Source organism: Panthera onca, chromosome A2 (assembly GCF_046562875.1).
Source record: "Panthera onca isolate mPanOnc1 chromosome A2, mPanOnc1 haplotype 2, whole genome shotgun sequence".
Lineage (NCBI taxonomy): Eukaryota > Metazoa > Chordata > Mammalia > Carnivora > Felidae > Panthera > Panthera onca.
In genome coordinates this window covers 74,358,668-74,385,785 of record NC_138340.1, presented here as the reverse complement: position 1 = coordinate 74,385,785, position 27,118 = coordinate 74,358,668, and the positions used below count along the sequence as shown (strand labels likewise).

Sequence of the window (27,118 nt, the reverse complement as noted above, 5' to 3'; positions counted from 1 at the left end):
GCTTCATCCTACAATGATTTTTCCCCTGCTCTGAACTCATCCAGCATTTCTTTTTATAGACTGTACAACCTTCCCAAACAGGATGGATTCACTCGTATCCATCAGGGCCCTGCAGGAAACAGATGGCACCCTCACGAGGAGTAATTGGGTAGAGTACACTGGATATTTACAAAGGTGTGGGGAGGGCACAGGCAAATCAACAACTAGCACAGCTAGTAATGGCTCGTCAGCTCTCCAATAGGCCTGGCCCACTCCTGCCCCGGGGTCACTGTCTGTGTTGCCTTCCCTGCTTGAAATGTTCTTTCCCCAAATATCTACATGGCTCGCTTCTTCCCCTTCTTAACTCTTTACTAAGATGTCACATTAGCCTGGACTCTTTAAAATTGTTAAAAGGCAAAACAAAACAAAACCTCTCCCCCTTTACCTGCTTGATTTGCCCCTAATCATTTATCACTACCTACCATACAATGTATTTTACAAATTTACCTTACATAAGATAAATGTAATGAAATAAAGACAAAGTCTTCCTCAGATGAAGTGACGTTGAGCCTCAACCTGAATGAAGTGAGAGAGTGGGCCATAAAAATAGCTGAAGGAAGAATTCAGGGGGTGGGGAACAGCATGGGCAAAGGCCCTGAGGTAGGACTGTGCATTCCGTGTTCTAAAAAACCAAGAGGGAGGGTGAGTCACAGAAGTTGAGGTGGGTGAGGGCTGGTGCAGATCATACCAAGGAACTGAACTTCATTAATTTTAATGAATTTAAAGTTAAATGGACACATGCCACTAGTGGTTAATATACTGGACAGCACAGGTGTGTATAATATCAAATACTTTAGAATACTTGAATAATTTTTTTCCCAAAGGTATGCTGCTGCTACATAAATCTTCAGATTTACTCCTTTTTGCTTTCCCAAGAGATGTTGGTGCCCAAATAGGATTTCTCTGGGAAGCTGCTGTTGCTAAGATATTTTCCATACTTAGACTATGATAGCAAGTGTTCTAAAGAGCTGAGGCAAATAGCCACATGACTTAAGGCAGGAGGGGGGGGGAAGAAAAGAAAAAACTTTCAACTAAAATAATAAGGCAAAAGTTGGATCATAACCTAAATTACAATCTTTTTTAGGTTTACAAGGCATTTTTATCTTTGCTATGTTGAAAAGGTCTTCACTATCAGGTGGAGCAGACACTTTCACTGAGAAACCTGAAGCAGGACAAAGGTGAAGGGACTGCCCAAGGACAAGAGCTGTCAGTCTAGGGCCTGAACTTCTGGCTCTGGGTCTCACTGTCTCATCCTGACAATGTGTATTAGTCCTGACTTCTCTTAGCTCATCCAAGACCATTCCACATGATTCCCTGTGTACTTTTATAAATGAATTTACTGGTTCAATTTGAAAACTACACCCTCCTCAAGCATTTCATTTGTCTAAATTATCTAAAGATTATTTTTGATGAAGCTTATGTTTAGGAAGCTGTACAAAAAGTATTTTATGGAGTTCTATTACTAGCTAGCTATAGTGTGCCTTAACTAATAACAGGTCTGGTGATTTTCTCTATTGATTTCCTGCTTCCAATTTTATTGATTTATGCTCTAATTCTTACTGTTTACACACACACACACACACACACACACACACACACACACAATTATATACATATTTGACGTAGGATGAATTATTGTTCAAAATATGTGTGGCCCCTCCCTCTAAACCACAGGAAAGATTATACTTCCTACCCCATAGACCTCAGGCTTCGTTGTATTTTTTTGGCCAAAGGTATGCTCCACTTCCAAGCACAAACTGTAAGAGCCATCATGTGCTTCCACCATCTTCTTTTTCCTTTGCCATGAGAATAGTGATGTCCCTGAAAGGGAATACTCCTTCAACCTGGATCCCAGAGTGAAGACGTAAAACAGAGCTATAGTCAGCCCACAGCCAGCATGTAAGATGGGTAAGCCACTCACTTTACTACTGACAGCCAATGAGATTTGTGGCATGTTTGTTACTGCAGCATATCCTTACCTAAACTGCCTAATACAATATACAAAAGAGGTAACGGTTTCTTTTTCAAAAATTGTTCAGAATATAAATATTGCTCTTAAGACTTCCTCTTTTCATATAACATATCTTGAATCCTATGTTCTCAACTACTAGGTTAAGCTGCCTCTCCACAGTCTTGCCCTGGAAGGAAACAAAATACTACCAAACTACAAACAATGAAGACATTGCCATTACAACGTTGTCAGGCTAAGTGAGGGTTGGAGAAAGGAGTGTTGTGATCTCAGGTTCACTCTGCATATTGTAACATAGTATTTATCCAGTGGTTACAGGCAAAGGGCTGTCAATAAAGCTAATTATGAGGTTCAGTCAGACACTAAACTTAAAACTATTTTGGACCCTTATTATTTTCAAACCAACATAAAAAGCTCTTTTCTACCATCTGCATGCATCCCTACCCCATTATTCTCCTATCAGACTAAAGATCTTTTTTACTGTTTTCTTTTTGGGAGACCTAAAGGAATTTCCAGAAAACAGCCTAACAGAAACAACAGTGTAAGTAGTGTGCCCTGATTAAAACCAATGCTTACCCAAAATGTGGCAAACTAATTTGATCAGAGAGATATATAAGAAAGCCTTGTAATCAGGGCACCTGCTGGCTCGGTCAGTAGAACTCGCAACTCTTGGTCTCAGCATTGTTAAGTTAGAGACCCACATTGGGTGTAGAGATTGTTTAAAAATAAAATCTTAACAAAAAATCCTTATTATAATCCCAAATCCCCCTTTTTAGCAAGAACTAACACTCGGTTTCATGTTCTACTATGAATTAGGCATTGCGTCTAAGGCTCACATTCAGCACTTGTGAAGCTATATGCTAACATTAAAGCTCTCTCTTTGAAGTAGCTTTATTTCTTTCATTTTGAAATAATGTGCCCATAATAGTAAACCAGGAAAATTAGTACAAATATTTTTAAAAAGATAAATTAGGGGCGTCTGGGTGGCTCAGTTAGTTAGGCGTCCGACTTCGACTCAGGTCATGATCTCGCAGTCCGTGAGTTCGAGCCCCGCGTCGGGCTCTGGGCTGATGGCTCGGAGCCTGGAGCCTGCTTCCGATTCTGTGTCTCCCTCTCTCTCTGCCCCTCCCCCGTTCATGCTCTGTCTCTCTCTGTCTCAAAAATAAATAAACGTTAAAAAATGTATATTTAAAAAAAAAAAGGTTAAATTAATTGGGGCAAGTGGCCGGCTCAGTCAGTAGAGTGTGCAACTCTTGATCACAGGGTCGTGAGTTCAAGCCCCACACTGGGCATGGAGCCTAGTTTAAAAAAAAGAAGATAAATTAACCATATTCTCACAACTCAGAGACATAAGCACTACCAAAATGTTGATGCTTTTCCTTCCTGTCTTTGCTTCTACGCATATGGTTCTCTTAACTGAGATCGGCGTTTATATAATTCACACTGTCATTTAACATTAAGTCATAAGTATTTCCCACGTGTTTATAAAGTCCTAGCATTGTATTCCATTATATAGATATCACAATGTATTTAGCTATTCCCCTCTTCTTGAACATTTTAAGTAATGTCATAATAAGCAACTTGGTATACAAATCTTTGCCCACGCTTTCTAGTATTCGCTCATTATTTATTTACGGTAGTTTTTTTTTTTAATGGAATCACTGAGTTAAAGCCTATATAATTCCTTTGTCCAACCCTAACTTAGCCTAACAAAGATGTAATGGCAGTGTCTTCATAGTTCCAAGGCTTTTGATGTATATTGTACTAATTGCCTCTGGACCCAAATAACAAGAAATCCCACCATAAGCCCACACATCAAAAGGCCACCGATGTCAAACACAAACACACACACACACACACACACACACACACACACACACACAGTGCATTTATTAAAGAATATATGGGTACCAGAATCAATCAGGACCCAGGACACAACATTATCCATAACCCTAAACACCCACTTTCATGAATAAGACTATTCCAGCCCCAGGGACACACAACTTCACCTCTCTCGCCAGATGTCCTTAAAACACAAAAGTAACTGCATCTGAATACCCGTAAGATTTATGAGTTATGCCACTGCCACATCAGAGATGGACACTTCTCTGGAGAGGTAGAAAGCACATAGGTAAGAGAAGACAAATTAACCTGACAAGCCCTTCCTGTCAACATAAATGCAGCAGCTTCTTAGAAAAGAAAGTACCATTTGCTAGTAGTACTGTGTGTGTGCCTACTTTCTGATTTCCCTTCATGCTAGATGTATAGTCCTAACATACTCAAGAACTGGTGTTCCCTTTGCAGTGAGAAGGAGCACTTTGCAATATTAATCAATTTATATTACTCTTACATTTGATTCTATGGAGGTAAAGATATAACATACATGATGCGTGATAACAGTTCTTTATGTTAGCGGACATTGGACATTGATACTGAACAATTTTGAATAGCTTTATGTTTATAAAAACATTTGCTAATATTTTTTTTTTAAAGTTTTATTTATTTTTGGGACAGAGAGAGACAGAGCATGAATGGGGGAGGGTCAGAGAGAGAAGGAGACACAGAATCTGAAACAGGCTCCAGGCTCCGAGCTGTCAGCACAGAGCCCGACGCGGGGCTCGAACTCACGGACCGCGAGATCATGACCTGAGCCAAAGTCGGCCGCTCAACCGACTGAGCCACCCAGGCGCCCCGCTAATATTTAATTAAACACTTAAAATTAAACTAAAATTTATTTAAATAAGTCTTATCTAAAATTCTGATAGTAATTATTTATAACTCTCATTTGCCTTTAAATTTTAAAGTAATTTTGAATATTTTAGACGAAAATAACTCTCTAAAAACATATATAATACATAACTTTAATTTTCCATTTCTTACATTTAGCTTAATTTACATGTGTAATGGAGAGATTTTCAAATGTATATCCTTTGAGTACAATTACATACTTAAGTATTTAGATAAATAGCATATGAGCTTCCATTTATATTCTCTTGCTGGGCTCCCAAATGTCAGAGATAGGGCTACGGTGAAGGGGGTTGACAAATTTCTCTCTACCAGCAGTATGTGAGCCCACATTTTCCCACACCAAGTTTAAACCTTACTTCTGATAATTCTCAGTGATTAAGTAAAATTTTTCATTTCCTTTGCTTTGATTACTAGTGACGATGAACTTTTTAAATATATGTTAACTAGTCACTTGTAAATTCTCTTCAAGTAATCTATCTCTTCATACACTTGGCCCATTTTAAATTTAGGGCATTAACATTTTTTCTTATTGATTTGAGTGAACACATTATATATTAAATATATCCACCCTTAGTCATATTTCTTGCAAATGTTTCCCCAAATTATCAATTATTTTACATTTTTATTTATATTTTTTACATACATTTGTATACAGTCAAATCTATCCATCTTTTCTTTTGTGATTTCTCCTATGGAGTTTATGCTTAGAATACCCTTTCCCACTCAGAAATCAGATAAATGTTAATCTTAATTTTCTTCTAGTATTTTCACTTCTTTAAACACAATGCACTCACTAATGCACCTGGGATTTATTTGGACATGACATAAATTCATGATTGCATTAATTTTTTATATGTAGCTATCTAAATCTTTCTCAGTGACTTGAAATGCTTCCTTTATTGTGTACTAACTTTTGGAGTTTGCTTTTAAAGAAATATATTCCCTTCTAGGGGTGCCTGGGTGGCTCAGTCGGTTAAGTGTCCAACTTTGGCTCGGGTCATGATCTTGCGGTTTGTGAGTTCCAGCCCCGTGTCCGGCTCTGTGCTGACAGCTCAGAGTCTGGAGCCTGCTTTGGATTCTGTGTCTCCCTCTCTCTGCCCCTCCCCAGCTCATGCTCTGTCTGTCTGTCTGTCTCTCTCTCTCTCTCAAAAATAAATAAACATTAAAAAAACTTTAAAAAAATAAAAATTTTTAAAAATTTAAAAATACATTCCCTTCCATTCATCTATGAGTCTATTCTTGAGCCACATTAACTAATTATTGCACAGATACAATATTCTAAATTTCTCACGAGATTAGTCCTTCTCTTTCCATTCATCTTTTCAGACTTTTCTCCCTTTCTCATCTTTCCATTCTTGCAGGTGAACCTTGGAGTCAGTCCTCAATTTGCTGCCCCTTTGGGCTCTGCCTTGACTGGAAGTAAAGCCAAAACCAGGAGACCACCTGGTAGAGGTATGGGAGTGGGTAATCCTTAAAAATAAGTCTAAGTCTGTTTAACACAGTTGTCTACTTACTACAAGATTACTCCTAACTCTAAAATCAGTCTCTGGAACTTTAGTACCCACAACTATTTTGTTATGTATGGAAAGTGCATAGCTTGTGGTCAAATGGACTATCACATTGACCTTAGACAAGACAAATGAACTTAGACAAGTTATTTAACTTCTCTGAACCTCAGCTTCCTTATCTGTAAATAGAAGTGGGTAAAGCTGACCTCACAGAGCTGTTGGGAGAATTAAGAGATCATGTAGGTAAAACAGCCAGCATGGGGTCCAGCATATGGTGAGTGCTCTTGAAATGTTAACTTTTTTCTCCCATTTTAGCATTCTTGCTGTGCTACTCCAGAAGCATGCTCCTAGTCCTGCTCTGTATCTTTCTTTTTTCTTTTTCTTTTTTAATTTTAGAGAAAGACAGAGAGCATGACTCGGGGAGAGGGACACAGGGAGACAGAGGGAGAATCCCAAGTAGGCTCCATGCTCAGCACAGAGCCCCAAACCAGGCTCGATCCCACAACCCAGTGATCATGACCTGAGCCTAAATCAAGAGTCAGATGCTCAACCAACTGAAACACCCAGGGGACCCCAGGCTCTGTATCTTTCAAGGCATTAGGGTGTCTTTGCAAAATATATTCTGCTATGGTTTAAATAGACATGTCTCCCCAAAATTGTATGTTGAAATTCTAATACCCCATGTGATGGTTGTAGGGGTGGGGTCTTCAGGAGGTGATTAGATCATGAGGGCTGAGCCCTCACTAATGGAATTAGTGTCTTTAATAAAGAAGCCCCCAAGAGCTGCCTGCCCACCTTCTGCCATATGAGAACATAATGAGAAGTTGCCAGTCTGCAACTCAGAAGAGTTGCAGAGCATGACCAGACTGGCACCCCAATCTGGAACTTCCCATCTCCAGAACTGTGAGATATAAATTCCTGTGGTTTATAGGCCACCGGTCTGTGGTATTTTGTTCTAGCAGCCCAAACAGACTAAGACAGATTCTAAGATTGACTCCTCGGAGCATTCAAGGATGTCACATGGACTGACCCTTAGCTATCTGTAACAGGAAAGGAAAAAAGTCAACCTTCAGCTTTTGTGGAATCCTGAGTCACTCTATTTCACTGTTAGGGCCATTCGGCTATGTTCTTGCCTGCAGAAGTTCTTCTGCCAGCCACAGAGAAGTGCGAATAATTTAAATGATTCAAGCCAGCTTGTCAACATGTTCTTCAGATCTTTCTACATAGATATTTACTCTTTGATCTTTCACAAGATGGATCATCCTCAGCCAGGCAGAGAAAGTGATTACCCTGGATGATTATCCTGGAACTGACACTAAATTGGAACCAGTTTCCTTTCTCCATGAGAGCATGACTCCAATAACAGGAATTATCTGTTAAAAAGAAAAAAACAGAAACATAAAGTCATTTTCTCTACAAATTGCCCTAAGTTAGAGCCAGAAATCTCTAGACAGAGCCAACAGTACCACACATTGTAAAACAGTCTTTAGCAAGGTCTCATCAACTCTGCCCTGCTTCACCCAGCCTTGGCACAAGCCCTCATCCTATCCCAGCATAGCCGCAGCACACTCAGGCTTGATCCAAGCTGTGTTACCTGTTGTTACCTCAGACCTGAGCTCCATGCTGCCCTCACCCCCCTCACCCAGGCCGGCTCTAGGCACTGTCCTCCTCGGCAAGACTGTGAAATAAATGCTTTCTGCCTCTGTAGTATGATAAAAAAAATAAATATTTGGTCTTTGTCCCTGATTCCTGGCACAGAGCTCCTAAAATCCTTGGAATTTACTGTCTTTTGAAGAAATACATTTTTTAAATGTTTATTTATTTTTGAGAGAGAGATGGAGGGACAGAGTGTGAGGAGGGCAGGGGCAGAGAGAGAGGGAGACACAGAATCTGAAGCAGGCTCCAGGCTCTGAGCTGTCAGCATAGAGCCTGATGCGGGACTCGAACTCATGAACCATGAGATCATAACCTGAGCTGAAGCCAGCTATTAACGGACTGAGCCACCCAGGTGCCCCTATTGTCTCTTGTATGCTCATGAGGTGGCTCATGGTGGAAGCTGGACACTAGAAAAACCAACCACATGATGAAAGGGTTAGAACTTTCAACTTCACCCGCCCCCCCCCCCCCAACCTGCAGGGAGGAGAAAAGGGCTGAAGATTAAATTCAATCACCCATGGCCAATCAGTTAATCAATTGTGCCTATGTAATGAAAGTTCCATAAAAACCCCTAAATGACAGGGGTACCTGGGTGGCTCAGTCGGTTAAGCGTCCTACCTCTGCTCAGGTCATGATCTTGCGGTCCCATGGGTTCAGGCTCCGTAGTTTCGAGCCCCGCAGGTTCGAGCCCCACATCCGGCTCTGTGCTGACAGCTCAGAGCCTGGAGCCTGCTTTGGATTCTGTGTCCCTGTCTCTCTCTGCCCCTCCCCCACATGTGCTCTGTCTTGCTCTATCTCTCAAAAATAAATGTTAAAAAAAAAAATATGGCACAAAAACAGACAACAGATCAATTGAACAGAATAGAGAACCCAGAAATGGACCCACAAACGTATGGCCAACTAATCTTTGACAAAGCAGCAAAGAATATCCAATGGAATAAAGACAGTCTCTTCAGCAAGTGGTGCTGGGAAAACTGGACAGCGACACACAGAAGAATGAACCTGGACCACTTTCTTACACCATACACAAAAATAAACTCAAAATGGATGAAAGATCTAAATGTAAGACAGGAAGCCATCAAAATCCTCAAGGAGAAAACGGGGAAAAAACCTCTTTGACCTCGGCCACAGCAACTTCTTACTCAACACATCTCCAGAGGCAAGGGAAACCAAAGCAAAAATGAACTATTGGGACCTCATCAAAACAACAAACTTCTGCACAGCGAAGGAAACAATCAGCAAAACTAAAAAGCAACTGACGGAATGGGAGAAGATATTTGCAAACAATATATCAGATACAGGGTTAGTATCCTAAATCTATAAAGAACTTACCAAACTCAACACCCAAAAAACAAATAATCCAGGGGAGAAATGGGCAAAAGACATGAATAGACACTTCTCCAAAGAAGACATCCAGATAGCCAACTGACACATGAAAAAATGCTCCACATCACTCATCATCAGGGAAATACAAATCAAAACCACCATGAGATACCATCTCACACCTGTCAGAATGGCTAACATTAACAACTCAGGCAACAACAGATGTTGGTGAGGATGCAGAGAAAGAGGATCTCTTTGGCACTGCTGGTGGGAATGCAAACTGGTGCAGCCACTCTGGACAACAGAATGGAGGTTCCTCAAAAAATTAAAAATAGAACTACCCTACAACCCAGCAATTGCACTACTAGGTATTTATCCAAGGGATACAGGTGTGCTGTTTCAAAGGGGCACATGCACCCCCATGTTTATAGTAGCACTATCAACAATAGCCAAAGTATGGAAAGAGCCCAAGTGTCCATCGATGGATGACTGGATAAAGAAGATGTGGTATATATATATATATATATATATATATATATATATATATATATACACACACACAATGGAGTATTACTCGACAATCAAAAAGAATGAAATCTTGCATTTGCAACTATGTGGATGGAACTGGAGGGTATTACGGTAAGCGAAATTAGTCAGTCAGAGAAAGACAAATATCATATGATTTCACTCATATAAGGACTTTAAGACACAGAACAGATGAACACACAAGGGAAAGGAAGCAAAAATAATATAAAAACAGGGAGGGGGACAAACCAGAAGAGACTCTTCAATATGGAGAACAAACAGAGGGTTACTGGAGGGGTTGCGGGAGGGGGGATGGGCTAAATGGGTAAGAAGCATTAAGGAATCTACTCCTGAAATCATTGTTGCACTATATGCTAACTAACTTGGATATAAACTAAAAAAATAAAATAAAATAAAATTTTTTTTAAAACCCTAAATGACAGAGTTCAGAGAGCTTTTTGGGTTGGTAGGCACACCAGTATGCTGAGAGGCATTTGGAGAGAGCACAAGAAGTTCCACAAGCCTTGTCCCATACTTTGCCATATGTGTCTCTTCCATTTGGCTCTTCTTAAGTTGTACCCTTTATAATAAAATGTAATAGTAAGTAGAGAATTTTTCTGAGTTCTGTGAGTCATCTAATAAATTATCAAACTTGGTGGGGGGGAATGGTCATAGGAATCTTCAAATACGTAGTTGGCCAGGCAGAAGTGTGGGTCACCTGGGTATCCCACTTGCAGCTGGCATCTGAAGTAGGGACAGTCTTGTAGAACTGGGCCCTTTAATTTGTGAGGTTTGACACTAACTCCAGGTAGATGGTATCCAAATTGAATTGAATTGGACACCCAGTTGGTGTCAGAGTATTAGAGAATTGGTGAGGAAAAATGACTCATATTTGTTGTCAGAAGTGGTGTGAGAAATACCACACAGTCCCAGACTCCCTACCCTAACCCCTGTACTCCAAGGACCACCTATCCTTAACTGTGTTCCCTGGACCCCCAGAAGTACTCCAAGAAATCCATGAATCTTAAATCCAAAACAAGCACTAAACTATGAAATTGTCCATTTCTCCTCTCATCTCCCCTGCCCACCACCACAAGAAATGTCTGTGTTCTGTGTCCTGTGCCTTTCCATGTCTGTGCCTTTGACCACCTAGAGTGTTTGTCTTCTTTTCCAATAAATTTGAAGTCCAGCTCAAATGCTTCCTTAAAGTCTTACCACATCCCTCCACCAAACATTATCTTTCCTTACTTTTGGAACAATTAATATCTATCTCTCTTTATCTGTATGCTTTAATGACATGTCATTTTCTGTCTTATATTAGGGTTTTCTGATGTTCATCATTTATTTTCCCTACTAAACTATAAACCCTTTGCTGACAAGAAGCTTGAAGTCAAGTCAGAGAGATATGTTGTGATCCATGGTTGAATTATCTTTGTATTCACAGCTTGGCTTGGTGTTTGGCTCTTAGTATTCAGACAATGATTTCATGAATGAGTCAATCAATCTCAAAAGTGCTATATGAAACCTACCAGCTTCAAGAGAATAATTACTAAGTGAACATGTGGAAAATGTGAAGTAAAAGGTCTGTTCCTTTCTATACATGGGGCTTGTATTAGTCAGGGTTCTCCAGAGAAACAGAACCAATAAGAAACATATATAGAGAAAGAGATGTAAGAAGAGATTTATCGGGGGCGCCTGGGTAGCTCAGTCGGTTAAGCACCCACTTCAGCACGGGTCATGATCTCACGGTTTGTGGGTTCGAGCCCCACATCAGGTTCTGTGCTGACAGCTTGGAGCCTGGAGCCTGCTTCTGATTCTGTGTCTCCCTCTCTCTGCCCCTCCCCTGCTCATGCTCTGTCTCTATCTCTCAAAAAGAAATAAACATTAAAAAAAATTTTAAAGAAAAGATTTATTGTAGGAATTGGCTTCCTTGACCATGCAGACCAAGATGTCACATGACTAGGAGAGTGGGGAATGTAATTCAGTTCAAGCCCAAAGGGAGTATCAGGGGAACAATGGCATAAGTCACAGTCTGAGTTCAAAAGCTCAGGAGTACCAATATCTGAAGGAAGGAGAAGATGAAAATCTTAGCTCAAGCAGGAAGAAAATTTACCTTTGCTCTGCCTTTTCATTTTATTTAGGCCCTCAGTGGTTTGGGTGATGCTTATCCACAGTGATGAGGGGAATTCTCATTAATCAGTCTACTGATTCAAAATCTCATCTCTTCTTGGGGAGCCTGAGTGGCTCAGTCAGTTGAGCACCTGACTCTTGATTTCAGCTCAGGCCATGATCCCAGGGTTGTGGGATCAAGCCCCATGTCAGGCTCTGCACTGACAGCACAGAGCCTGCTTGGGATTCTCTCTCTCCCCCAATCTCTCTGCCCCTCCTGTGCTCACTCTCTCTCCCAAAATAAATAAATAAACATTTTTTTTAAAAATCTCATTTCTCCTGAGATACCCTCACAGACACATCCAAAAATAGTGTTTTACCAGCTACATGGTATCCCTTAGCCCAATCAAGTTGACAATAAAATTAATCATTACAGGACTCATGGGGAAATCAAACCTGTTTGTACTTACCACCCAATTCATTTTTGCCCGGAATCCTAGTTTACAGGACCAAAGAAACTGGAATCTGAATCAACCCACAAAGAATAAAAGAAATCGCTGAGGCTTTTCCTCCTGGCAAGATGGCTATTGCTTTTCTGTAATTTGTTCCTAAACCTCAAAAGCTTCAGGCCATGCCAAATTCTAAGAGCAATTATGAAGTGCTTTTTTGAACCTGCAGACCACAAACCAATTTGTGTGGTTAAACATGTCCATCAGATAATGGACATCTCCAATGTCTGATGATTTGGGAAGAAGTGAAAACTGTCTCACCAATCTTTGGTGATTCATGCTTTCCAAAAGAAGTGACAAAAAAAAAAAATGTACACACTTTCAAACAATGAAATGTGGCAAATTCCACGACACCTATCATCCCTGAAGGCTGAGCATGATCCCTTTCTCTCTCCATATGGAGAACTATCACAGCTACAGGGAAATGCTTTCCCTCTAGACTCAACAGCTGATGAGACGCCCTGAAGAAGAGAAACACGAAACAAACCAAAAGGAAGACCTAAACACCGATCTACATTAAGCTGACTCCACTAAATAAATGGTGAGACTTATCTGCTATACTTCACTAGGCAGGAAGATGCTTCCATTTTATTACTGTAGTAAATTCAAAGCAGAAAGCAACATATATTGACACTTCAATCAAGAAGGCTCAGATAAATATACACGCACACACATACAAGCACACACTCTTACATGCATGTTCCCTGCCCAGCCCACTCAGCTCTGTGTGTTGAAAGCTTTATGAAAGAAAGCCTGGAGGATATCCAAGATTGCTAACAAGATTCAAAGGGATGGAATTTTACAAATCCTTATAAAAGAACGGGGAGCCCTTGCCAATGAGAATTTGAAATATGTTCTTCTGCTCTTCTGGCCGTACAGAAGAAAAAGAGTCATAAACAACTTGCCAAGAATATACGTTCCCACAGAACACATCACCCTCAAGCTAAGTGCTCACTGTCCTCTCTTCTTTAAGCACTAGGAATCAGTGACGTTACTGGGATAATACAGACCTGCCTGCCACCTTCAATCACTTGGCAAATTATAAAACAGGACTATGTCACTTCAGCTACTGAAATAAGGAGGCAGACCGACATTACCAAATAAGCATGTGCAGTGCAGGGGTGTGAGAAATGGGGCAATATTTCAAGTGCTTGGAAAGTGACAAATTTTATGTTGAGCCACATCCACTGCAGGGCCGCATACGGTATTTCTTCAAGGTGCAGGTATTGCATGAAGGTAAACTGTGCTGAGCATGTTTGTAAAGTATTTATATTCCATCAGCTTTCTTGCCAGAGGAAATAGTGGTTCTTTGTACATTATGCCAGATAAATTTTATAATAGAAGCCACAGCCCATTTCTAAGCAAATTATTAAATCATCAGCTTTTTAATGAAATGGAATTGTCTGCACTGATCTTCCAGATAAAATTGTCTGTACTGGTTTTGGGGGGGGGGGGGCGGGCACCGAGGTGGCTCAGTCAGTTAAGCATCCCAATTTCAGCTCAGGTCATGATCTCACGGTTCGTGGGTTCAAGCCCCACATCAGGTTCTGTGCTGACAGTTCGGAGCCTGGAGCCTGCTTCTGATTCTGTGTCTCCCTCTCTCTCTGCCCTTCCCCTGCTCATGCTCTGTCTTTTTCTGTCTCTCAAAAATGAACTAAATAAATAAATAAAATTTAAAAAAGATGTTCTTTTGTAGAACATGACTGTCACAGGACAGAAGAATTAACTCAACCATATGCTGCAGAAGACTGTGGAAAGGTAGGCAAATCAGTATTTATTGAGCAAAATGCCAGGCACTAAGTAGGCACTTGCCATGTGACTTCACTAAATCCTAATATCAACCTATAAGAAAAGAACAATTATTCCCATATCAGAGATGAGAAAATTCAAAGAAGCTAGATAACTTGCCCAGAAACACAATGCTAAGAAGTGGCAGAAATAAGATTTGAAAAATCTAGGTCTTACCAAAACCTAAGCTCATTCAAATGCAACGTGCTAAATCCCAACCTGGACAAAGTTGGCCTAGATAATCTTGCCCTGGCTTTTCAAGCCAAAATTAAATACAAGTAAGCCACCTGTAGTAATCCACCTGTCAACCAATATATACTAATGCCCAAATATTTTGGGTAACTGGTGGCATGCAGTGTACTACATTTCATGTATATAGACTAAATGTCCTAATATAATTGCTGTTAGCAAAACAGAAGACTCTCTAATCACAAATATGGTCAAAACAATTTCTTAAAAGGAGTTGAGTAGAATGGGAAGCTAAGGGTCATCTAATCCATGCTTCCATTTATTGATTCAACAAAGATTCGTTGAGTCCCTAAGACCATGTACTTCTCTAGTCACTGGGGATACAGCAGTAAATAAACCACATAGCATTTCTATTCTCATAGATCTTACATGTTAATGGTGAATACAGGTAATAAATAATATTTTTACCATGGAGAAACCTGGAAAACACTACCTTAACCATATGCTAAATGTTAACATCACCAATAATGTCATATGGATATCATTTATGCCCTGATATGATGTGATAAAAAAGGCATTTCACCCCTGTGGTACTCTTTCAAAAACAAAAACAAAAACACCTAACTGTAATCTAATTAAGAGAAAAACATTAAGCAAACTTGTATTGGGGACATTCTACTTGATTTCTAGCCAGTACTCCACAGGGCTATCGAGGTTATGAGAAACAAGTAGATTTACACACAAATGGAAACTAAACAACATACTCCTGAACAACCAGTGGGTCAAAGAAGAAATCAAAAAGGAAATTAAAACATACCTCTAAACTAATGAAAACGAAAACACAATATACCAAAACCTATGAGATGCTGCAAAAGCAGTTCTTAGAAGGAAGTCTATAGCAATAAATGCATATATTAAAAAAAGAAAGATCTCAAATAAGCAACCCAACTTTACACTCAAGGAGCTAGAAAAGGAAAAACCTAAGCCCACAGTTAGCAGAAGGAAGGAAATAACAAAAATCAGAGCATAAACTCTCTGCTTAGAGATTAGAAAAATAGAAGAGATCAACAAAACTAAGAGATGGGGGTTTTTTTGGAAAGGATAAACAAAATTGACAAAGCTTTAGCTAGACTAAGAAAAAAAGAGACAATACTTAAACAAATAAAACTGGAAATGAAAGAGATGTGCAACTGATGCCACAGAAATACATAGGATCATAAAAGACTACTATGAACAATTATATGCCAATAAATCTAATAAATGGGTAAGTTCCTACAAATACACACTTAATCAAAACTGAATCATGAAGAGAGGTGCCTGGGTGGCTCAGTCAGTTAAGCATTCAACTCTTGATTTCAGCTCAGGTCATGATCTCACTGTTCATGGGTTCGAGACCTGTGCCTACAGTGTAGAACCTGCTTGGGATTCTCTGTCTCCCTCTCTCTCTCTCTCTGCTTCTCTCTAGCTCGCTCTATCTCTCTCTCAAAAATAAGTAAATAAACATTTTTTAAAAGACTGAATCATGAAGAAATGAAAAATCTAAACAATTAATGAGTAAGGACATTGAATCAGTAATCAAAAACCTCCCAACACAGAAAAGTACACGACCCAGTGGTTTCACGGGTGAATTCTACCAAACGGTTAAAGAAGAATTAATACCAATCCTTTTCAAAAAAATCCTGTTCCAAAAAATTGGAGAGGGGGTATCTCTTTCCAGATCATTTTACAAAGTCAGCATTATCCTAATACCAAAGCCAGATAAGGACGCTATGAGAAAAGAAAGTTGTTGACCAATATCTTTGATGAATATATATGCAAAAACTCTCAAAAAATATTAACAAAACTGAATTCAACAGCACACTAAAAGGATTATAGACCATGATCAAGTGAGATTTATCTCTGGGATGCAAGGATGGATGATCATATGCAAATCAGTAAATGTGACACATTATATTAATAGAATGAAAAATAAAGATCATCTAATCATCTCAATAGATGCAGAGAAAGCATTTGACAAAATACAACAATTTTCATGATAAAAAAAAACCCTCCACAAATTAGATATAGAAGGAACACACTCAACACAATAAAGGCTGTATACAACAAACTCACAGCCAACATCATACTCAACAGTGAAAAGTACAAAGCTTTTCCTCTAAGATCAAGAAAAAGACAAGGGTGCCCACTATCACCACTCTTTTTCAACACAGTACTAGGAGTCCTAGCTACAACAATCAGGCAAAATAAAGAAATTAAAGGCATTCAAATTGTAAAGGAAGAAGTAAAACTGTCTTTATTTGCAGATGATATATTCTTGTATAGAGAAAATCCTAAAGATGCAACCAAAAAACTATTAGAAATAATTAACGAATTAAGTAAAGTTGCAGGATATAAAATCAACATACAGAAATCAGTTGCATTTCTATGCACAATGAAATACCTGAAAAAGAAATAAAGAAAACAATCCCATTCATAATATCATCAAAAACAATAAAATACTTAGGAATAAATTTAAATTCATTTATTTATAAATAAATTTATAAATAAATTTAAATAAATTTAAATAAATTATAAATAAATTTATAGATAAATAAATTTAAAGGTCTGTACAGTCAAAACTACAAGATTTTGATACGTGAAATTGAAGACAAACAAATAGAAAGACATCCCATGTTCATGGATCAGAAATTCATATTGTTAAAATGTCCATACTATCCAAAACCATCCATAGGTTCAAGGCAACCACTATCAAAATTCCAATGACACTTTCCACAAAAATTTTTAAAAATCCTGAAATTTCCACGGAACTACAAAAGTCCTCAAATAGTCAACAATCATGATAAAGAACAAAGCTGGAGGCATTACACTTCTTGATTTCAAACTATATTACAAAACTATAGTAATCAAAATAGTATGTTACTGGCATAAAAATAGACAAATAGACCAGTGGAAGAGAATAGACAGCCCAGAAATAAACTCCTGTATCTATGGTCAACTAATATTTGACAAGGGATCCAATAACACTGAACAGAAAAAGAATAATCTTTTCAATAAATGGTGTTGGAAAACCTAGATAACCACATGCAGAAAAATGAAATTGGACCCCTAGCTCACACCACTCACAAAAACTAACTCAAAATGGATTAAATACTGCAACATAAGACCTGAAACTATGAAGCTCCTAGGGGAAAACATGAGGGAAAATCTCTACACTGGCCTTGGCAATGATTTTTTTGGATATAAAACTGAAAGCACAAGCAACAAAAGCAAAACAAATAGTAGGCCTACATCCAACTAAAAAGCTTCTACACTGGAAAAGAAACAACAAACAAAATGAAAAGGCAATTTATGGAATAGGAGAAAATACTTGCAACCCATATATCTGACAGGGGTTAATATCCAGAATATGTTAAAAAATGCATACAACTCTATAATGAAAACACAATCTGACTTTAAAAATGGACAGAGGAACTGAATAGACATTTTTCCAAAGACGACATACAGATGGCCAATATGTACATAAAAAGATACTCAACATCACTAACCACCAGAGAAATGCAAACCAAAACCATAATAAGGTTATCATCTCATTCCTGTTAGAATTGTTATCATCAAAAAGGCAAGAGATAACAAATGTTGGCTAGGATGTGGAGAGAAGGAAACCCTTGTGCACTGTCAGTGAGAATGAAAATTGGTTCAGCCACTGTAGAAAACAGCATAGAGGTTCCTCAAAAAATTAAAAATAGAACTACAAAAGAATCTGCAATCCCACCTCTAAGTATATATACAAATAAAAGGAAAGCAGGATATCAAAGATATATCTACATTCCCATGTTTACTGTAGTATTATACACAATAGCCAAGATACGAAAACAACCTAAGTATCCATCAATGGATGAATGAATAAAGAAGATATGAATATACATATATATTCACATATATGTGAATCCACATATATGTGGAATCTAAAAACTCTAAACTTGTAGAAACACAGAGTAGAGTGGTGGTTACCAGGAGTTGTGAGTGGGGGGAGGGGAGGGGGAAGACGTTGACCGAAGGGCATAAAATTGCAGTTAGAAGATAAATCATTTCTGGAACTCTAATACACAATATTAGCAAAGAGAATCAATAAAAATACTCCTGGAAGTACTATGCAATTATAGCACGGTTGCAGAATACACGGTTAATATACAAAAGTCAATCACTTTCTTACATACCAGCAATGAACAATTGTAAATTAAAATACAAATTATGGGGGCGCCTGGGTGGCGCAGTCGGTTAAGCGTCCGACTTCAGCCAGGTCACGATCTCGCGGTCTGTGAGTTCGAGCCCCGCGTCAGGCTCTGGGCTGATGGCTCGGAGCCTGGAGCCTGTTTCCGATTCTGTGTCTCCCTCTCTCTCTGCCCCTTCCCCGTTCATGCTCTGTCTCTCTCAGCTCCCCCAAAAAAAAAAAAAAAAAAAGTTGAAAAAAAAAAAATACAAATTATGGTAATGTAAATTACCATTTACATTAACACCCAAAAAATGAAATGTTTAGGTATAAATCTAACAAAATATGTATATGAAATATACAAAGAAAACTACAAAACTCTAATCAAAGATATCAAAGAACAAAATAAATGGAGAGATATTCCATTTATGAATTAATTAAAATGAGTAATTGAAACAGGATGGTACTGTCACAAAAGTAGATACATGGATCAATGGAATAGTACAGAAAACCCAGAAATAAACCCACAATTATATGGTCAATTAAGTTTGACAAAGGAGGAATGAATATACAATGGGAAAAAGTCTCTTCAACAAATGGTGTTGGGAAAACTGGACAGCCATATGCAAAGAATGAAACTGGACCACTTTCTTATACCATACACAAAAATAAACTGAAAATGGGTTAAAGACCTAAATTTGACCTGAAACCATAAAAATGCTTGAAGATAGCATAGGCAGTAAGCAGTATCCTCTCTGACATTGGCCATACCAACATTTTTCTGGGTATGTCTCCTGAGGCAAGGGAAACAAAAGCAAAAATAAGTTATAGGAACTACATCAAAATAAAAAGTTTCTGCACAGCAAAGGAAACAATCAATAAAACAAAAAAGCAACCTACAGAATGGGAGAAGATATTTGCAAAAGCATATATGTGCATATCCCATGAAGGGTTAGTATCCAAAATACATAAAGAACTGATACAACTCAATAACCTCCCCAAAATGAATAATCCTTTGAAAGTGGGCAGAAGACATGAATAGACATTTCTCTAAAGAAGACATACATATAGCCAACAGACACATGAAAAGATGTTCAACATCATTCATCATCAGGGACATGCAAATCAAAACTACAATGAGATATCACATCACACTATCAGAATAGCTAGAATTAACAAAATAAAACAAAACAAAACAAAACAAAACAAAACAAGTGTTGGCAAGGATGTGGAGGAAAAGTAACCCTCTTGTTCTGTGGGTGGGAATGCAAATTGGTGCAGCCACTGTGGAAAACTTTCTCAAAAAGTTAAAAATAGAAATACCCTATGATCCAGTAATGACACTACTAGGTATTTACCCCCAAAATACAAAAAAACAAATTCAAATGGGTACATGCACCCCTAGGTTTATTAAGTCATTATTTACAATAGCAAAACTACGGAAGCAGCCCAAGTGTCCATCAACAGAAGAATGGATAAAGAGGTGAGATAGATAAATATACATATACATATACATATACATATACATATACATATACATATAACATATATAACATATATGTGTATATATACATACATATATATGTATATATACATACATATATATATATAAATACATACATATATATATAATTTCATTATTTCATTATACATATAATGAAATATTATTGAGCCATAAAAAAGAATGAAATCTTGCCATTTGCAACAATACGGATAGAGCTAGAGAGCATAATGCTCTGTCAGTCAGAGAAAGACAAATACTATATGATCTCACTCATATGTGGACTTTAAGAAACAAAACAAATGAGCAAAGGAATAAAAAGAGAGACAAACAAACCAAGAAACAGACTTTTAACTACAGAGAACAAACTGATGATTACCAGAGGAGAGATGGGTGGGGGGATGAAGGAAATAGGGGATGGGGAATAAAGAGTACATTTATCATGACGAAAAAGAAAAAGAAAAAGAAAATCGAAAAAAAGAAAATTCTGTTTCAAAGTTACAATCTGATAATATATTTGATTAGTATTGTGAATGATAGTTAATAAATTTGGATTAAATGTAACAAATATCTGAATCAAAAAAGGAAGAAACAAGGAAAATTGTCATATAATTCATGTAACTATTCCTTAAAATCAAACTTTCCAACTCAATGACCTCTTAATAGAGTTATTATTAAATGTTTTCCTTAATTTTGCACTAAAAAAAAAAAAGACATACCATAAAGGTACAGTAATCAAGACAGTGTAGTATTGGCAAAAGAATAGACAAATAGGTCAATGGAACAAAATATAGAGCCCAAAAATAGACCCATAGAAATATAGTCAGGGCACCTGGGTGGCTCAGTTAAGCATCTGACTTTGGCTCATGTCATGATCTCACAGTTGATGGGTTCAAGCCCCATGTCAGGCTCTGTGCTGACAGCTCAGAGCCTGGAGCCTGCTTCAGATTCTGTGTCCCCTTCTCTCTCTGCCCCTCTCCTGCTAGTGCTTGGTCTCTCTCTGTCTCTCAAAAATAAATTAACATTAAAAAAAAAAGAAATACAGTCAACTGATCTTAGACAAAGGAGCAAAAGCTATATAATAAAAAAATATAGTCTTTACAACAAATGGTGTTGAAACAACTGGACATCCACATGGGGAAAAAAAAGGAATCTAAAAACAAATCTTAGACCCTTTACTAAAATTAACTCAAAATACATTGCAGACATAAATATAAAATGCAAAACTATAAGAAGACAATATGCAGGAAAGACTATATGACCCTGGGAACAGTGATGACTTCTTAGATATAACACAAAAGCATGATCCCATAAACAAAATAGTTGACAAGCTAGATTTTATTAAAATTAAAAACTTCTGCTCTTCGAAAGAGAAATTAAGAAAATAATCTCATTTACAATTACACCAAAAATAATAAGCTACCTGAGAATAAACCTAACCAAAGAGACAAAAGACCTGTACTGTAAATATAAAACACTGATGAAAGAAATCGAAGATGACACAAAGAAATGGAAAGACAGTCCATGCTCATGGATTGGAAGAATAAATATTGTTACAATGTCTGTACTACCCAAAGCAATCTACACATTTAATGTTATCCCTATCAAAATGCCAACAGCATTTTTCACAGAACTAGAACAAACAATCCTAAAGTTTGCATAGAACCACAAAGGACCCTGAATAGCTAAACCAATCTTGAAAAGGAAAGCTGGAGGCATCTCAATTCTAAAGCTGCAGTAATCAAAACAGTATGGTACTGGCACAAAAATAGACAGATCAACAGAGCAATATTGGAAACCCAGAAATAAACCCACAGTTACATGGACAATTAATCTTCAACAAAGCAGGAAACAATATCCAATGGAAAAAAGATAGTCTCTTCAACAAACGATGTTGGGAAAACTGGACAGTGACATGCAAAAGAATGAATCTGGACCACTTACTTACACAAAAATAAATTCAAACCATAAAAATCCTTGAAGAGAACACAGGCAGTAATTTCTCTGACTTGGCCATAGCAATTTCATTCTAGATATGTCTCCTGAGGCAAGGATAACAAAAGCAAAAGTAAACTGTTGGGACTACATCAAAATAAAAGCTTCTGCATAGTTAAGGAAAGAATCAACAAAACTAAAAGGCAACCTACAGAATGGGAGAAGATATTTGCTAATGACATATCTGATAAAAGGTTAGTATCCAAAATATATGAAGAACTTATAAAACTCAACACCCAAAAATCAAATAATCCAATTAAAAATGGGCAGAAGACATAAATAGACATTTCTTCAAAGAAGACACCTAACAGACACATGAAAAGATGCTCAACATCACTTATCAGGGAAATACAAGTCAAAACTACAATGAGTTACCACCTCACACCTGTCAGAATGGCTAAAATCAACAACCACTCGTCTTGGTGAGGATGTGGAGGAAAAGGAACACTTGTGCACTGTTGGTGGAGGTGCAAACTAGTGCGGCCATTCTAGAAAACAGTATGGAGTTTCCTCAAAAAGTTAAAAATAGAACTACCTTATGATCCAGCAATCACACTACTGGGTATTTACCCAAAGAATAAAAGAACACTAATTCATGCACCCCTATGTACATTGCAGCATTATTTATAATAGCCAAGATACGGAAGCAGCCCAAATGTCCATCAATTGATGAACTAAAGAAGTATATATATACTCGGTCGTAAAAAAGAATGAAATCTTGCCATTCGCAACGAGACGGCTGGAGTTACAGAGTATAACGCTAAGCGAAATGAGTCAGTCAGAGGAAGACAAATACCATATGATCTCATTCCTATGTGGAATTCAAGAAACAAAATAAGCAAAGGGGAAAAATAAGACTCTTAATTATAGAGAACAAACTGATAGTTACCAGAGGGGAGGGAGTAAGGGGTTGGGTTAAATAGGTGACAGGGATTAAGGAGTGCACTTGTGATGAGCACAGGGTGCAGTATGGAAGTGTTGAATCACTGTATTATACATCTGAAACTAACACTGAATGTTAACTAACTGGAATTAAAATTAAAACATAAAAAATTATACATTAAAAAAAACTTCTACTCTGAGAAAGATACAGACAAGACAATGAGAAGATAAGACACAGACTGGGAGAGAATATTTGCAAAAGACACATCTGTTAAAGGACTGTTATTCAAAATATACAAAGAACTCTTAAACCCAACAGTAAGAAAACATATTACCTGATTTTTAAAATGGGCGAAGACCTGAATAGACACCATACCAAAGAAGAAATATACAAATGGCAAATAAACATGCAAAAAGATGTTCCACATCTTCATCAAAGAAATGCAAATTGAAACAACAATGAGAAACCACTGTACATCTATTAGAATGACAAAAATCCAAAACACTGACAACACCAAATGCTGGCAAGGATGTGGAGCAACAGGAACTCTCATTCATTGCTGGTGGGAATTCAAAATGATTCAGCCACTTTGGAAGACTGACGGTTTCTCATGAAATTAAATATACTCTTTCCATATGATCCGGCAATCATGCTCCTTGATTTGCCCAAATGATTAAAAACCTATTTCCACACAAAACCTGCATGCAGGTGTTTATAGCAGCTTTATTCATAATAGTCAAAAACTGGAAGCAACCAAGATGTCTTTCAGCAAGTGAATGAGTAAATAAACCCTGGTACATCCAGGCAATGGAATATTATTCAGTGCTCAAAAGAAATGAACCACAAAGCCATGAAAGGACATGGAGGAAACTAAGTGAAAGAGGCCACTCTGAAAAGGCTATATATATAGATTCCAAATTTATGACATTCTGGAAAAGACTCACATACAGAGATAGTAAACAGACCAGTAGAGAGAGAGGGAGGGATGAACAGGTAGAACAGAGATTAATTGTATGAAACTACCCTGTATGTTATTTTATCATAGTGGATGCTCGTCATACATTTGTCCAAATTCGTATAATTTGCAACACCAAGAGTGAACCCCAAAGTAAAATATGGATTCTGGGTGATAATGCATTCATGTAGATTCATCAGTTATAACAAACATACCACTACAGCTCAGAAGGTTGATAGTGGAGGTGCTGGCGGTGGGGGGGGGGGGGGGGGGGGGGTGCAGGAGCTATACAGGAATTTTCTGTACCTCTGCTCAATTTTGGTGTGAACTTAAAACTACTCTAAGAAATAAAGCTTATTGGGGCACCTTGGTGGCTCAGTCAACTCAATGTCGAACTTCGGTTCAGGTCACGATCTTAGTGTTCCTGAAATGGAGCCTGCATCTGGCTCTGCACTGATAGTGCAGAGCCTCCTTCAGATTCTCCCTCTCCCTTTCTCTCTGCCCCTCCCCTGCTTGTACACATGCTCTCTCTCTCCCTCAAAATAAATAAACTTAAAAAAAAACCCTGCTATTACCATTCATCTATAAGTGTTTGTGTAGACATATGCTTTAATTTCTATTGCATAAGCATCTAGGAGTGAAATGCCTGGGTTATATGATAGTTTTTTAAAAGCTGCCAAACTGTTTCACTAAGCGGCTGTAAAATTTTATAGCACTTCACATCATTCAGGAACATTCAAGACTTCCAGTTCCTTCACAGTCTCACCAGCACTTTGTATGTTAAGTGTTGTAAATATTAGCCATTCTAATAAGGTGGTGTCTTACTGTGATTTTTATTTGCATTTCCCAAGTGATTAATGATGCTGAGCATCTTTTCATTTGTATATCTTCTTTGGTTAAGTGTTCTAATCTTCTGTACTGCATGTTTTTATAATGGCCAGCAAAAGTTGAGGCACAAGGTCATATCAAAAGGAAAAGTTTTCACCTCTTTTCTCTCCCCTCCCATGCTCTTAAAAATTAAATCTTTTTGTAAGAAGCTGCTCGGGTTTTTATAATAATATTTTTTTTTTAGAGTAGTTTTAGGTTCACACCAAAATTGAGCAGCAGGTACAGAGATTTCCAATATGGCTCCTGCCAGCCCCCACCTCTACTACTGTCAACATCCTGAATTATAGCGGCCCATTTTTTAAAAATATTTTTTTATTTTAATTCCAGTTAGTTAACATACAGTGTTATATCAGTTTCAGGTGTACCATATAGTGATTCAACAATTCCATGCATCACCCTGTGCTCATCACAACATGTGCATTCCTTAATCCCCCATCACCTATTTAACCCATCCCAATTCTCTCCCCTCTGGTAACCATCATTTGTTCTCTTAAATTAAGAATCTGGGGGCACCTGGGTGGCTCAGTCAATTAAACATCTGACTCTTGATTTTGGTTCAGGTCGTGACGTCACCGGACGCTCATCCGACTCTGCTCCCAGTTACTTTTTTATCATAGTCATCTAGTGGGTATTTTGTGGTATCTCACTGTGGTTTGGATCACAGCATTTGTTTTTTCGTGGTATCTAAGAATGGCACATTTTACAATTTTATGGATGAGAAAAATACAGCATAAGAAAGTGAAGTCCAAGGCCATATAGCTAAAAAGTGTAAGAGCTGATCTTTCCTGGCCCTAGGCACCATAACACCAGAACCCATACTTTTTTTTAACCAACTGGACTTTAATTATATAATAAATAACTGTACAAGTGAATATAACTTTAAATGACATTCCACAAAATATTTCTGATGTCCTAACTTGTATGAAGCAGTTTGTAATCTTACATTTGTACATGCTTCGACTTAACACACTTTTAAAACTTTTCTCCCTGTCTCCATTTTCATTCTGCTAGTCATCTGGAAATGACATTGTTTAGTATAAACTTTATGGCTGAACTTGGTTGCAAGGTATAAACACTAATGTTATATCATTATTGGAGACACCATGCTCTCCAAACACTGATGATGTGTTTTATTCTTTAAGTGAAATGTATGCAATAAAAGACTGTCTTCAAAACTGACCTTCAATCTCCTGTTTTACTTAGAAGTGTTATCTATTTTTTTTAGTTTCATTCTTCCCCATTGTTAATCTTTTTAATTGAAATATAATTATCATGGCATAAAACTCACCCCTAAATCTTAGCAGTTTAACAAATTAAAGTTCACTTCCCCTATACACGGAGTCTACTATAGGTCCAACGGTTCTCTAGGGAAGCTCCCTCCCTCTCCACCACCTTGATCCATAAGCACTAATGATTGCTGCATCAGGGGAAGAAAGAGCTGCAGCTCAGGCAGGAGCTTACACAGCTTAAGTTGGGGGGTGAAGAGTATCATTGCCACTTACTAGTTATGTTTGGCTCCCACCTGTGTGCCAACAATTTAGGAAGTGTAGTATTGTGGGTAACCAGAAATGGAAGAAAAAGCAAGCAATAGTGAGTATTAGCAGTATCTTTGGTATTTCCTATGGGGAGCAGTCTCTAATTCATTCCAAATGCAGTCTTTCCACTTACATCAAAGGGGATGGAAAGTGAGAATCCTCTAGGCAAACCCACTGAACAGAGGCAGAGCCTTCACATAATTGTTCACTCCCAGGTGTACGCACAGGGAACTGGCTCAAGAGATCACCCCTAGGGAATGTGATCCCACTGAGACCGGGGTCTTAATAGGCTATGTGGCCCCCACAGGCCAGGTGTCGCTTAGGTACAGGGCGATGCAGCCTCACTCGCCCAGTAGCCGTATCTGATGGAAAACTGGAAGCACAGATGCTGCCTCTGCTAGGCCCCTCCCAAAGAGAGAGGAAACCACAAGCAAGGAAGAGAAGACCAAGGTGGGACGAAGGCAAGAAGGTGAACCCCATCTGTCTCTGTCCCAGTACCTATCACAGTGCCTACCACGCTAATTGCCTCAGTAATTATTGCATTAAATGTGTGGCACAGCGTGGAGAAAACAATTATTAATAACCGAACCTGACTGGAATCACTGCCAATCTTTCCCTGCTGAACTTTTTCTGTATTTCTGTGCCTAAAAATCCCCAGAGATGTTTATTTGGATCCAAAAAGGTCAGACCTAGTTGCTTTTACCTCTTGCGAACACCCCTTGAAGCCAGAGGTCCCTGCTACCACCACCACCCTGTCTTCCTCTGACGCTTCTCCTTAAAATCAGAAG

General features: G+C 38.2%; 1 long non-coding RNA gene across 3 annotated transcripts in view; it reads right to left on the bottom strand.

Moving 5' to 3' along the window:
* LOC132679052 (uncharacterized) overlaps nucleotides 1-27,118 on the bottom strand; it is a 58,826-nt gene that overhangs the window by 23,660 nt on the left and 8,048 nt on the right. For 2 of the 3 annotated variants that reach the window (XR_009609946.3, XR_013554041.2), the window contains exon 3: nucleotides 7,332-7,637. This is a non-coding gene — a long non-coding RNA (uncharacterized LOC132679052). The remainder of the gene's footprint in view (nucleotides 1-7,331; nucleotides 7,638-27,118) is intronic. The other variant, XR_013554042.2, reaches the window with a different exon arrangement.